Here is a 13,800-nt window from a genome sequence, read left to right as displayed (position 1 = left end):
AGAAAAATAATAATAAGGGAATCCATAGATGAATCATCGTTTCTTAGGTCCAACCAAAATGTTTGGTCTTGTTTGCAAAATCTGGAGAACCACTAGGAGGTGCCATAGAGTTTTCTCTGTCTCTTTATTGCCACCAGGTGATCCTAACTTAAAGATGTGCAAACTGTTAAGATCTTCAGAATGCTTCCTCAGGCCATCTGCTCAGTATGATAGAGTGTTCTACTAAGATCAAATACACATTTTTTGCAGATGAAGTCTCCCTCAGACTGAATTGAGCTCCAGGTGGACTTTGTGGAGACACCTTTGTAGGTTCCAGACAGAAGAAATTCCACAAAATGAACCTACCCCATCTCCTGCCACGGACCTTTATTATTTTGTTACACAATTCCAACCCACCTGGAATTAGCAAATTGGAGATGGGGTTCAGAAATTGGGTGCTGTACCAAAGGCATCATTGACAATAGAACAAGATCAAGTGATGGCAATTCTTAGACTAAGAGAGCCTAGATGCAGAATTGCAAACAGAAACAGCATCATACCATGCAAAATACAATGAGTTCTTCTTAAATTGGTTCAGTTTTATAACCACAGTTAGGCTGTAGTAAGGCTTTTGATATCTGCCCTCAGCTGTCCTGGAGGGCAAGTTTTAGAAACCCCTCTGTTCAGAAGGAACTTGTCTCTGTCAGTCTGGGAATATTGAATCACTGACCCCTGTGTTGCTATAGACTGTTGTAGCTTCTATAGAGAGACGGGTAGTAACATACTTCATTAAGTTATTCCCCAATGACCAGATTAATTTCATGTAAATCTCCTTCGTGCAAACAAAGACAGGAAGATAATACAAGCCAGTTGCTAAGTTTGCTTTTGCAGCCAACATGCTTTACTAATTGCAAATTAATTTAGGATTGATGTAGAGAAGAGCATTTATTGCATCATATCATATTGCTTTTAATAGAATATCCTTGGTGAGCCTATGACCCACAATAAGATAGTCAATTGTGAGAACAACTTCAAACCCAGATTCAGCCAATTGAATTGGCTGAAAAAGCAAAGAATGTTGCTCTAGGAGAAGAAAGAGAAAGGAGGAGGAAAGAAATGAGGTTATAAAAGCAATAAATAAAGTCTGCATCTACAAGACACAAGAAATCATTAACAAAGATAAATAATTAGAGAGAAGTCAGAAAAGAGGAGTGAAGTGAATAATTTAGTGCTGGGGAAGATAAAATGTCTGTTACATGCAGAGAAATTTCAAGGTTAAAAGCTAAAAGCTGAAAGCTGACTGAAAGGAATGAAGTTCAAAAATGACAGAAAAGAACAAATGTAAATGGATTATGCTTAATGTTGACACAAATAAGAAATTGCAGCATTTAGCAAATGAACATCCCGACTATTTTGTATATATTTTTATACAACAAAGACTTGTGGTAAAAATTTGCCATCACCCCTAATAAAAACAGGTTTTTAAATATGTATGTATGTGTGTGTGTGTGTGTGTGTGTATATATATATATACATTGCAGAATATATATATATATATATATATATACTACACACACACACACACACACACACACACACACACACACACACATATATATATATATATATATATATATATATATATATTTATATATATATATATAGTTTTCTAAGTTTCGGGTACTTACATGTATGGTGTTCAGCTTGGTTCGGGTATTTTCCCACGTCATAGTAGTGGTGCTTTTAAAGTTGTAGCAACGTTTCAGCAGAATCTCATCTGCCATCATCAGGCTTCTGTATTGTGTCCGTCTGTGAGTCAGACTTTTACAGTGGTTTCAGATTTAAATTTGGGGCAGCCTATTGCTGTGCCAGAATGGTTTTTTCTTCATCCTGATTGGTTGGGAGTCTTGGTCTGTGTTTATTGGTCTCGGAGTTTGCTGTGTTCTGCTTGATTGGTGTCTCTAATATCTTCTGTCTGTTTTTTGGCTCTTTTTGTATCTTGATTGGCTGGCAGCATTGTGTTACTTTATTGGAGGCCTTTAGTGCAGCTTGGCTTCGGGTAAATGGACGGCTATCATTAGTTAGGAAGCTGGGTTTCATCTGGGTGCCTGGTTGGGATGTGTTTGAGCTGGAGGTATCAGGGGGATCTGTTTGTGCCCAGGTGTTTGCCTGGCTTGTGGTGTGGAGATTTTTTTTGTTTGTGAGTGCAGGCTTCCAAATGATTGACAGCCTGGTGGAATCATCTCTTCTATTCATGCTTTCTGGTCTTTTTTCAATCTCTATGGCTTCTCTGATGATTCTGTGGCTGGGGTTTTCTATAGTGGCTAGGGTTTTGGTGCCATTGAAGTTGATGCTATGACCTGTGGCTTCCATGTGTTGGACTAGTGAGGAAGTGTGTTCCAGCTTTTTGACTGCATTTTTGTGTTCATCCAGGCGGGTGCTTATTCTTCTATTGGTCTGTCCAATGTATGTGGCCGGGCATGATGCACAGGGGACTTCGTATATGCCTTGGTTTTCCAGGTCAATTTTGTCTTTGGGGTTTCTGAGGATGGCTGCTATTTTTCTGTCTGTTTTGAAGGCAGTCTTGATGTGGTGTCTGTATAGTATCTTACTAATTTTGTCTGTAGTGCCTCTTATGTAGGGCAGGACAGCTGTTCCATGGGTCTGTTCATCTTCTGGGTCTCTATTATGTCTCAGTGTGTTTTTGTGGATCAAGTTGGTGATTTTGCTTTTGTGGAAGCCGTTGGCTGTCAATATTTTAGTCAGGGTGCATAGTTCAGTCTTAATGTGTGTCTTGTCTGCCAGGCGTTTGGTTCTAGTAATTAGTGTTTTAGCCACGGAGTTTATCTGTGCTGGGTGGTGGTGGGATTGGGCGTTGAGGTAGCGGTTGGTGTGTGTTTTCTTCTGGTATATGGTGTGACCTAGTGTGCCATCTGTTTTTTTGTAGATTAGTACATCTAGGAATGGTAGTTGTTTGTTTGTTTCTGTTTCAACTTGTTTCAGAACACAGCAAACTCCAAGACCAATAAACACAGACCAAGACTCCCAACCAATCAGGATGAAGAAAAAACCATTCTGGCACAGCAATAGGCTGCCCAAAATTTAAATCTGAAACCACTGTAAAAGTCTGACTCACAGACGGACACAATACAGAAGCCTGATGATGGCAGATGAGATTCTGGTGAAACGTTGCTACAACTTTAAAAGCACCACTACGACGTGGGAAAATACCCGAACAAAGCTGAAGGCCATACATGTAAGTACCTGCGAAACTTAAGAATATATATATATATATATATATATATATATATATATATATATATATATATATATATATATATATATTTATAATATTTTGTTTGCGGTATTTATATCTATGGTATTCAGCTTTGTTCAGGTTTTCCTCGTCACATGCTGTGCTTTTAAGTTGTAGCACACTCGGAGACATCTGCCATCATCAGCTTCGTATGTACAGTCTGTAGTCGTCGTTTCTGTTTTAAATTTGGTGTAGCTGCGCTGTGCCAGAATGGTTTTCTTCATCCTGATTGGTTGGGAGTCTGGTCTGTGTTTGTGTCTTGAGTTGCTGTGTTCTGCTTGATTGGTGTTTCTAACAAAAAAAGCTACAAAACAGACAGAAGATATTAGAAACACCAATCAAGCAGAACACAGCAAACTCCAAGACCAATAAACACAGACCAAGACTCCCAACCAATCAGGATGAAGAAAAAAACATTCTGGCACAGCGTAGGCTAGCACCAAATTTAAAACAGAAACGGCTGTGAAAGTCTGACTCACAGACGAACACTATACAGAAGCCTGATGATGGCAGATGAGATTCTGCCGAAACGTTGCTACAACTTTAAAAGCACAACTATAATGACGTGGGAAAATACCCGAACAAAGCTGAATACCATACATGTAAGTACCCGTGAAAACTTAAGGTTATATATTAATTACACACACACACACACACCCCACAGGGTTGAACTCTAGAGTTCTTGGTCCTCTGAGCTTGGTTGTTTGCTTGCAAACATTTCATTGCCTCATCAGTGCATGCTTCCAAGAATCCATAAAAATAACATGAATGTTTAATATATGAGATTTATGACTGGAAGATGTTCTTCAAAACTCAATCCATATGTGGAAATAGATTATCTACTTATAATTGCCAAGCAGAATAAACTCAACGTCCATCTGGTGACTACCACTCACTCACAACTCCAATTTTAAAGAGAAACAGTTTTCATAAGATTGGGATTACAGTTAAATATGATTAGGTTGGGCAAACTGTTGCCTTTTATGACATGAATCCACTCCTACTCCATTCTTACAATAATATAAGCCAAACATTTTTTTTTCATTATCTACATTATTATTTAAAGTGACCAATACTATATGGAATTAGTGAAATTACATAATGGATCATTTAGGTATTATATCACTTCTCTTAGGTCCCTATTTACTAGATACCACTGTATCTAATAAATAGGGAGATCATAATACTTCTTGCTGGCTGATTATGAAATTGAATTATGAATGGCATGAACCTAAGCCCCTATACTTAGAAAAGGGAGATAAATATCCCATGTTTCTGATCATGTTCTTCTTGGTAGAAAAATTGGTGTGCGAAAGTTTAGTAGTCTAGAGGCTGAGGTACAAATCTGGAAGTCCCCAGTTAATAATTCATATCTGCCATGATCTCACTATATGGCATCCAGAGTATAATTTTCATTTTCAACCTATCTTCCCCTGAAATATAGGAAGGATAATTCCTGATTTATTTTGTTTACAGGGTTTTTGTAAAGGCTATAAGAAAGTATACACATGGTGTATTTAGAAGGTTTACAACAGTGCTAGATGCCATTTCAAAAAAGCATGCCTATTTTGTTTGTTAGTTCAAAGTTTGAAGAAGACCTTCTGGAATTTTTCTCTGACCTCTAGTTAATTGATTCTGAAATCGTTCCTTCAGCAATTGGTGATTACTTCACTACAGTTGGAGATAGATCTGGTCCCATTAGAGTCAGGAGAATAATGAGAAGCAGAGACTGAATTTGGATGAGGGAATAAACAATTTCTTGCTACAGAGGGATCTCTGCTCCCCAACAGCAAAACCTGAGCTGCCTGGCCCGGGGCTACCAGCTCTGATACAGGCAGGGAAAAGCAGCCTATGCTCCTTGACATAATTTCTGTGGGAGCTTGTATGACAAATTAAGCTTTCAAGGCTCAGAGGTATTAGCTGGTGCAGCTATATAAACAGGTTACAGTACATTATCTAATATGAATTGCAGAAAAATGTATTGCTTTACTGTAACAAGATTAAGAAAGCGGCTTGACCCATCCCTATGACCTATTTGCATTGGCGTGACTAGTAATAGACTTTTAAAAGTAGCCTGTAAATAAAATTTATATTAATAAAATAACAGTCATGACAAAAAAGCTATTACTTAACAATGAATGAGGCCGACTTGAGAAATGAACGCAATAGAACAATTAACGTCTTTGGCTTGCCAAGGCAAAATTATGAATGGCTAGAATGAATCATACATTAGCTTCTAGGAATAAAGTACCATCAAGATAAATGAGCTCTGTTTATGGGCTGGCAGTTTTTAATCATTTGAAGTTTTCAGCAAACCAACTGCTCCATGTTTGGATGTGAAATCAGTTCACATAAGAGACTGTCTTCTCTTGCTCATCAAAGAATGGCAGAGCGACTAGTTATATTTCTTGCCACAAAACACATTTTCTTTCATCCAGACAAAGAATAAAGACACTCAAGGCTCAAGAGTCTTCCCCACTGCTGAGTAGAAGGGTTTTCCATCTAGCCTTGAGCTGGTAGAAAATGATATAGGCATAGCCTTCTGGCTCGAGGGCATGTGCTGTGGATGGTACGTGGTTCTCCTCAGAGTACTTTATGAGGTCATTATCTCTCACCACATACGCAGGTAGTACCTCTTGAAGTCGGGTGTAGGTTCCATGCTGTGCATTAGAGTTGTCTTGTGGTTGTGGCAAGAACTCTTTTGCCTGTGGATTGAGTGTGGCAATTGTGGTTGGTTGCATGTCTAATTGTTGAGAAGTCATTGTGATCACTGGTGGGCTAAGTTGCTTGCCCAGCAGGCCATGAGACGTTGGGGTAGGTTTGCTGATTCTGGGAAGAGAATCTCAGACTTTAGGTTGTACAACATCAGTTGGGGAAAGTTTGCTGTTGGTGGGAAGTGAATCTCATATTTTAGGTCTTACAACGTCAGTCTTGTGACTGGCATCTGGAGGCTGTGGTTGAGATTCTCCCCTTCGATCCCCTGGTTTTGGTAGATTGCTAACTAACCTTGCCGGTTCCACCTGCTCATTTCGTAGCGAGTGCTGCTCATCCATGTAGGCCTTGACCCGTGTGTCTGGGCTCTCTTCTCCCAACTCTTCAAGGTCGAAGTTGAAGGAGGCATTGTTGGCCACCTTCCGCAATGCTGCGACCCCCACTGTTTTTGCTGCTGTGTCTCTTTGTCGTTCGAGCAACTCCACTTGGACCTGCGTTTTGGCTATTTCTGCCTGTTGGTTGGCCATTTCTGCCTGTTGGTTGGCCATTTCTGCCTTCTGCCATGTCACCTCCATCGTGATACATAAATCTGCCTCTGCTACCACCACTTCTATCTCAGCTTCTGCAGCTTGGTCGGTGTAACTTGCTGCTTTGGAGGCTTTAGATGTGACGCTGTGATGGGAGGATGCTCTGGAAGGATGGTGAGAGCCAGCAATAGAGATTTGCTGTGAGATGCTGGAGCCTGCTTGAGATCTAGCAGGCTTGGGGTGGAGGGAGGAGGCTTTCTTCGAATGGTAGGAAGAAGCTGCTTGTGATTGAAGACCTATGTCAGATGTGGCCCTCTCCCTTGATACTTGTTCCCTCTGTAGCGCATTTTAGAGTGCGGCCTGGAGGGAGTTTTTTCCTTCCCGAATGCAGTCTTCGTGTTCTTTGTTCGCCCCCTCGAAGCAATGAATGTGTTCTTGGAGCTCTGGGTCTTCCAGGCTCGACTGTATGTATTTAAGCTTACTTTGCTTACTCTGGTACATCAGAGACATCTGTTATGGCTGAAGAAGTCTTTCCACCATGCGAGATGCTCCTCCATCTTCTTCTGCATTAGGAGGCTCTCGAGTGGCAACTTGCTTTTGGGAGTATCGCAGATCCTTACCAGCTCTGTCTATGAGTCTGCATGACAGCAATACTGTCCCAATCCTCTCTGAAGCGTGCCACCGTGGGTGGGGTAAGTTTCCTATGCCATCTGAGGTCATAGGCTTTCTGAGGTATTGCCATTTCTTCAGAGGTTTGGATATCCGAATGAGGGTTTTGGGAACTAGGCTCCATGTTTACTTCGAGGGTGGGTGGAGGGTTTGAGTCCTCTGGTACATCAGAGACATCTGTTATGGCTGAAGAAGTTGCCATGTTTCAAATTGGCAAAAAGAGAATTTGGAAAATTTAGTGGTTTTCCGTTTTGTCCACTAGGGTGCGCCGCAAGCAGGTATCTGAATGTAGACCAGGGGTGGGCAAACTTTTTGGCTCGGGGGGCCGCATTCACTTTTAAAATTTGACAGACGGGCCGGGTCAGCACAAGATTTTTTGGGAATGCCCCCTTCCCCCCTTCTTCCCCTCCTTCCTCCCCTCGGAGGCCCCTGAGTCAGGAGTTGCTATTGCCGGCACGCCACGCGGCTCCAGTCCCACGTTGCCTCGGGAAGGAAAGGCAAAAGGAAGAGCCGCGGCGGTGCTTTGCAACAGCAGCAGCGGCACCGGAGGTTCAGGCTCAGCGGCTCCTGGTTTTGCCTTTCCCTTCCCAAGGCAACGCGGGACTGGAGCCGCGCGAGCTGCGCCGGCGGTAGCAACTCCTGACAGCCCCAGCCAGACACCTGAGCAGAGCCCGGGCAGAACTGCCTGTTGCTGCTGCGGGCGCTGCTGCGGGTGTCTGGCTGCCCAAGTAAAGAACCGCACCAGCTCAGGGCAACTGTGAGGAACAAGAGGGAGAGGCAGAGAAGGAGGCAGAGAAGGAGGAGAGCACCTGGCCAGTTGGGGAGGCTTCTTGTGCTGCGAAGAGGCGGCTAATGATCTCGGCTCACTCTGCTTCTCCAACATCAGGCGCTGCCCTGTTCTGTGCGCCGGCTGCTCGGACTTGCTGGGCCTGACACAGAACAGGGTGGTGCCGGATGTTGGAGAAGCAGAGCGGAGCCGGAGATCATTAGCCGCTCTTTTGCAGCACAAGAAGAACAGGGTGGTGCCGGACCATTGGAGAAGCGGAGCAAAGCCGGAGATTAGTAGCTGCCTCTTTCGGGCGCAGAAAGCTTCCCCAACCAGCCGGCTGGTCTCTTCCTCCTCGGCCATACAAAACAAACAGACAGAGAAGGAGGAGAGCAACTGGTCAGTTGGGGAGGCTTCTTGTGCTGCCAAAGAGGCGGCTAATGATCTCGGCTCGCTCTGCTTCTCCAACACACGCACCGCCCTGTTCTGTGCGCCAGCTGCTCAGACTTGCTGGGCCTGACACAGAACAGGGTGGCGCCAGATGTTGGAGAAGCAGAGCGGAGCCGAGATCATTAGCCGCTCTTTCGCAGCACAAGAAGAACAGGGTGGTGCCGGACCATTGGAGAAGCGGAGCAAAGCCGGAGATTAGTAGCTGCCTCTTTCGGCGCAGAAAGCTTCCCCAACCAGCCGGCTGGTCTCCTCCTTCTCTGCCTGTTTGTTCTGTATGGCCGAGGAGGAGACCAGCTGAGAAGCACGCTGCCAGGCGGGGCCACGCGGTGCAGGGCAACACGCCACCGCCCAGCCCTGGCTTGGGAAAGCAGTGGGCATTCCCGGGCGGTGGCCTTGGCCCCGCTAGCAGGGAAGCAGCTGCCCAGCCCGTGTTGTGTGTGCAATTTTTGGTGTGCGGTGCAGGGTCTCTTTGGCCGGCCCCATTTTTTTTTTTTCAGAGGGGAATTTTTTTTTCAGAGGCGGGCCGTATTAAATGACCAACGGGCCAGATGTGTCCCGCGGGCCGTAGTTTGCCCACCCCTGATGTAGACACTTCTGCGAAATTCAGTACTTGACCACGTAGTTGGCACTGCAGCCTTGTGGCTAAATTGAGAAAATTCAGTAAATTTCAATGGTTGACCACTAGAGATGTGCATTGCCGAACTGGGCGACGCTAGCACAATACACAATTTGGCTGCTATAGGGTGCATTGCGAAGTCTGGGAGACGTTGGCGCAGCGCACAAATTTGCCTGTTAGTGTTGCTTGCTACACAAGTTGGCTGGTATAGGGCGAGTTGCGAAGTCTGGAGGACATTGGTGCAGTGCACAAATTTGCCTGTTAGTGATGCTTGCTACACAAGTTGGCTGGTATAGGGTGTGTTGCGAAGTCAGGAAGATGTTGGTGCAGAGCACAAATTTGCCTGTTTGTGATACTTGCTAGACCTGGAAGACACTGTTGCTAAGCACAGGTTGGCCTGCAGGTGGTGCTGGACCCTTGGATTAAGTTACCAGGGGTTGCCACAAGCTAGTAGATAAATAGAATTTTCCTATGAAATTCATTGGTTGAACAGTGGTTAAAATTAGGAAACTTCCTGTAAATTCATTACTTGCCACGAGGTGGAGCTAGACCCTTGAGTTGGATGGCAGGGTTGTTAGCTTAAAAAAAAAGGGGGGGGGGATTTTCTACTTGACCACCAGATGGTGCTTTAGGCTATTACTTGATGGCAACCAATTAGTCTGAAAGGGGAACTGCATGGTAGGCACTTATGCTGAGGCAATGCAAGGGCAGTTATGATTAAGTAAGTTCTCTTTGCTGGCAATGCAGACTGATATCCTTTAATTTTCATTAAATAAAGGAGACGAGAAAGAAAACTTCTGGGCTTGTAAGCAGACAGGAAACCAAATTGCAATTCCTTTGTTCAAATAGCCTGCATGGATCAGACTAGTGTCTTCATGGGGAGGGGGAAATGTGCTCTGTTGCTGTGGAAATTGCTCTTCACTAATGATTTATAAACCCCAATAAATTGGTGAGAGGCCTCTTAGATTGCTTACTTCCTGTTGCAAGAAGGATCAGAAAGGGAAGAAAAAGAAAAAAGCAAACCCTCTCCAGCCACTGAGAAATGTAGCTTCAGTTTCTTGTTTTATAGACCACAAGAAGAGATTACCTTGACTCTTTTCATCTGCATTTGAAAAAGAGTTTGTAGGTAGTAACTGGAGGGAAACAGGGATAGATGGGGAATACCTGGCCCCTCCCTTTGTTTTGCAAATCAGTTCTTTTTGAGCTAGCAGAGATGTAATCTGAGACAGAGAAGCTTCTCTTGCTGAATAGAGGGGGGGGATTTTGGCCCCTTCCTGCAATCCAAACAGGCTTTAAAGTTTGTGGCTCGAAGAGAGAGAGAGAGAGAGAGAGAGGGAGGGAGGGAGGGGGAGGGAGGGAGGAGAGAGGAGGGAGAGAGAGAGAGAGAGAGAGAGAGAGAGAGAGAGAGAGAGAGAGAGAGAGATTAGCATTGCACATTCACTCCTGGCTTCAATATTCCTTTGCTTTATCACAAGAATTCAAATTGCTCTTAATCTTCACAGGGAATCCGATATAGCAATAATTCTTTACTTCTAAGAGTCCAAATTAACTGTCTTTATACTGAGGGAATCCAGACCATCATTTTACTGTTCTGCGCTGCAATTACTAGCTGAATATTAGGCAGACAGATAACTCCACAAAGCATCCATACAAAGTATTTTTATTGGTTCATCAGGCATCCTCAATATAACTCATGGTTACATCGAGATTCATCTCAATGTCCAAATCTTTGCATATCTTACTTTATGGTGTAAAATGATGGTAATCTTTCATCCCTTTCATCCCATATGGAATGAGCAAGGGGTAGAGATGCAGGTGTGCTACTGAGGTCCAGGTGAGAGTGAAGAGACCTCCCATCAACCCAACAAAGGGTCAATTCAGTGACCAATCAGGGTTACAGATGTGGCCACATGACATGGACTACATTTCCCAAGATGCATTAAACTACATTTACCATGATGCATTCCCTTAAGGGGACAGCTCTCAATTCCTAACTAACTATGGCAATTCCCATTAACTATAACTGGCTGGACAGCATATCCCCACTGCTGAGTAGAAGGGTGTTCCATCTAGCCTTGAGCTGGTAGAAAATGATACCGGCTTGAAATTTGCTGTACCCATTCCTTCTTTTTATCTTGTCTCTACCAAATCTGTTTACTATCATTTGCATACATTTTGCACACCATGAGATTACATGGAATTGGAATGGGGTGGGATTACCTTTCAGTGTAAATCTGTTTCACATACAGAGTATATGTCTCACATATGAGTGGGGATATAAGCATGCAGGGGTGGGATTCTACCAGTTCGCACCTATTCGCTAGAACCGGTTGTTAACATTCTAAGCAGTTCGGAGAACCGGTTGTTAGAAGAAATTACTGGCCTAATCCTGTAAGGAAGGCAGGAAGGAAACATTCTGGTGTTGCTTACAGAAACTGCCTCTCCATTAACCCTTATTACATTCTTGGCAGGACTAGACTTCCTGTCTCAGGAAGTTCTCCTGAGTTTTTTTCCCCTCCTTTGCTGGTACTTTGCTTGTGTGGAATGACCATTTAAAATTACAATGGCACTGAAAAAAGTGACTTTTGACCATTTTTCACACTTACTTTTGCAGCATCCCCATAGTCATGAGAGGCCATGCGAGGAGATGTGTGCCACGATGTGAGTGATGTTGAGTTGGCCTTTGCCCAGACAGTCACATGACCACCAAGTCATGCCCACCAACTAAGCCACGCCCACACAACTGCTTGTTAAATTTAAATCCCACCCCTGTAAGCATGCTATCACAATACACAGCAATAGCACATACTCATATACCACTTCACAGTGTTTTACAGCACTCTCTAAGCCAGTGATGGCAAACCTTTTTGTTGTGGTGTGCCAATAGTGCGCGTGTGCCAGCACCCACAATGCAATGCACCCCCCGCGCATATGCGCATGCAACACCCCCGCCCCGCTCCTTTATCTGCACTGTGTATGTGCGTGCCTCCCAGCTGATTTTCAGCCCGATTGAGGCCGTTTTTGCCCTCCTGGAGGCTTGAGGGAAGCCTCTGCAGCCTCGGGAGGCCGAAAAACGGTCCTTCCGGAAATACCGGAAGTGCCCATTTTCAGCCTCTGGAGGGCCTCTGGAGCCCGGGAGAGGCCGTTTTCACCCTCCAGAAGTTCAAGGGAAGCCTCTGGAGGCTGAAAATGGACCTGTTTTGGCACTTCTGTTATTTCTGGAAGGCCTGTTTTTCGGCCTCCTGAGGCAACAGAGGCTTCCCTCGAGCCTCTGGGAGAGTGAAAACAGCCTCAAACGAGCTGAAAATCAGCTGGGAGGTGCACGCATGCACAGTGCAGGTAAGTTTGGCTGGGGCTCATGTGCCCGCACAAATGGCATGCCATAGGTTTGCCATCATGGCTCTAAGCAGTTTACAGAGTCAAAATATTGTCCCCAACAATCTGGGTCCTCATTTTACCGACCTCATAAGGATGCAAGGCTGAATCAACCTTGAACCCTGTTAGGATCAAACTCCAGGTTGTGGACAGAGTTAGCCTGCAGTACTAATTCTAATCACTGCGCCACCACAGCTCTTCACCCAGTAATAAAGCAGTATGGCCAAGGCACATTTGCTGCGGTTCAGTGTAAGTGGTGACAATACATTTGGAGAGCTTGATATATGGCTTTCCTAAGCTGGAGACTTCCCGTTGGGCTATATACCAGTTGCCATCAGCAATGTTGGCTGGAGATTGCGAGTATCTCAATGCAACACATTTGGAGGGATTAGATTGGCAAATAAATAAATAAATGGGTCAGGCAGAAGATCCAAGCGCATACTTCAATGATCTGTAAGCAAAAATAGAAGTCAAAGAAGCGAAGGATAAATAGGCTACTGAGATTTGTTCATTTGCCTGGGCTACATCACCTTGCATTGTAAAATCAAAAGATGGTAGAATGTTTTACCACTCTCATATCTTCTTGTCCAAAACCTTTTCCAAAGAAAATGCATTTTTTCCCCATGCAGTGAAAATTATGGTAAACATGTTTGGGGATATGTTGAAGAGATAAGATTTCTTTATTACAGGCAGGGGTGGGATTCTACTGGTTTGGCCGAAGATCATCTGGGAGCGAACCGGTTCACTCTGGTGATCAGTTGCTGGGCCCACCTGCCCGGAGTCCATACTGACCTTTATTTCCTGCTTTTGACGCTCAGCTACATCACACGGCACAGCAGATTGCTGCATGCCAGCTGTTGAAGAAACAGGGAGAGTGCAGGAGTGCAGGAGAAAGTCAGTAGGAAAGCCTCTGCGCGCACGCAAAGCACGTGTTTGCCATGCGCAAAGCACGCCCACCAAACTGGTGGTAAACCAATTTGAATTCCACCACTGATTACAGGTAGTCCTTGACTTACAACAGTTCATTTAGTGACCATTCGAGGTTACAAACAGCACTGAAAAATGTGCCTTATGACCATTTTTTGACAGTTACCACCTTTGCAGCATACCCATGATTATGTGATCAAAATTCAGATGCTTGGCAACTGGTTTTGTATTTATGATCGTTGCTGTGTCCCAAGGTCCTGTGATCCTCTTTTGCAACCTTCTGACAAGCGAAGTCAATGGGGACGTCATATTCACTTAATAACCAAAGTAATAACTTACCAATTGCAGTCATTCACTCAACTGTGGCAAGAAAGGTCATAAAATGAGGCAAAACTCACTTAATAAATGTCTCACTAAACCACAGAAATGTTGGGCTCAATTGTGGTCATAAGTCAAGGACTAC

This window comes from Notechis scutatus, chromosome 1, assembly GCF_049901735.1.
Source record: "Notechis scutatus isolate UNSWTSFEM ecotype Mainland chromosome 1, rNotScu1.2, whole genome shotgun sequence".
Lineage (NCBI taxonomy): Eukaryota > Metazoa > Chordata > Lepidosauria > Squamata > Elapidae > Notechis > Notechis scutatus.
Note: the sequence above shows the minus strand (reverse complement) of the source record.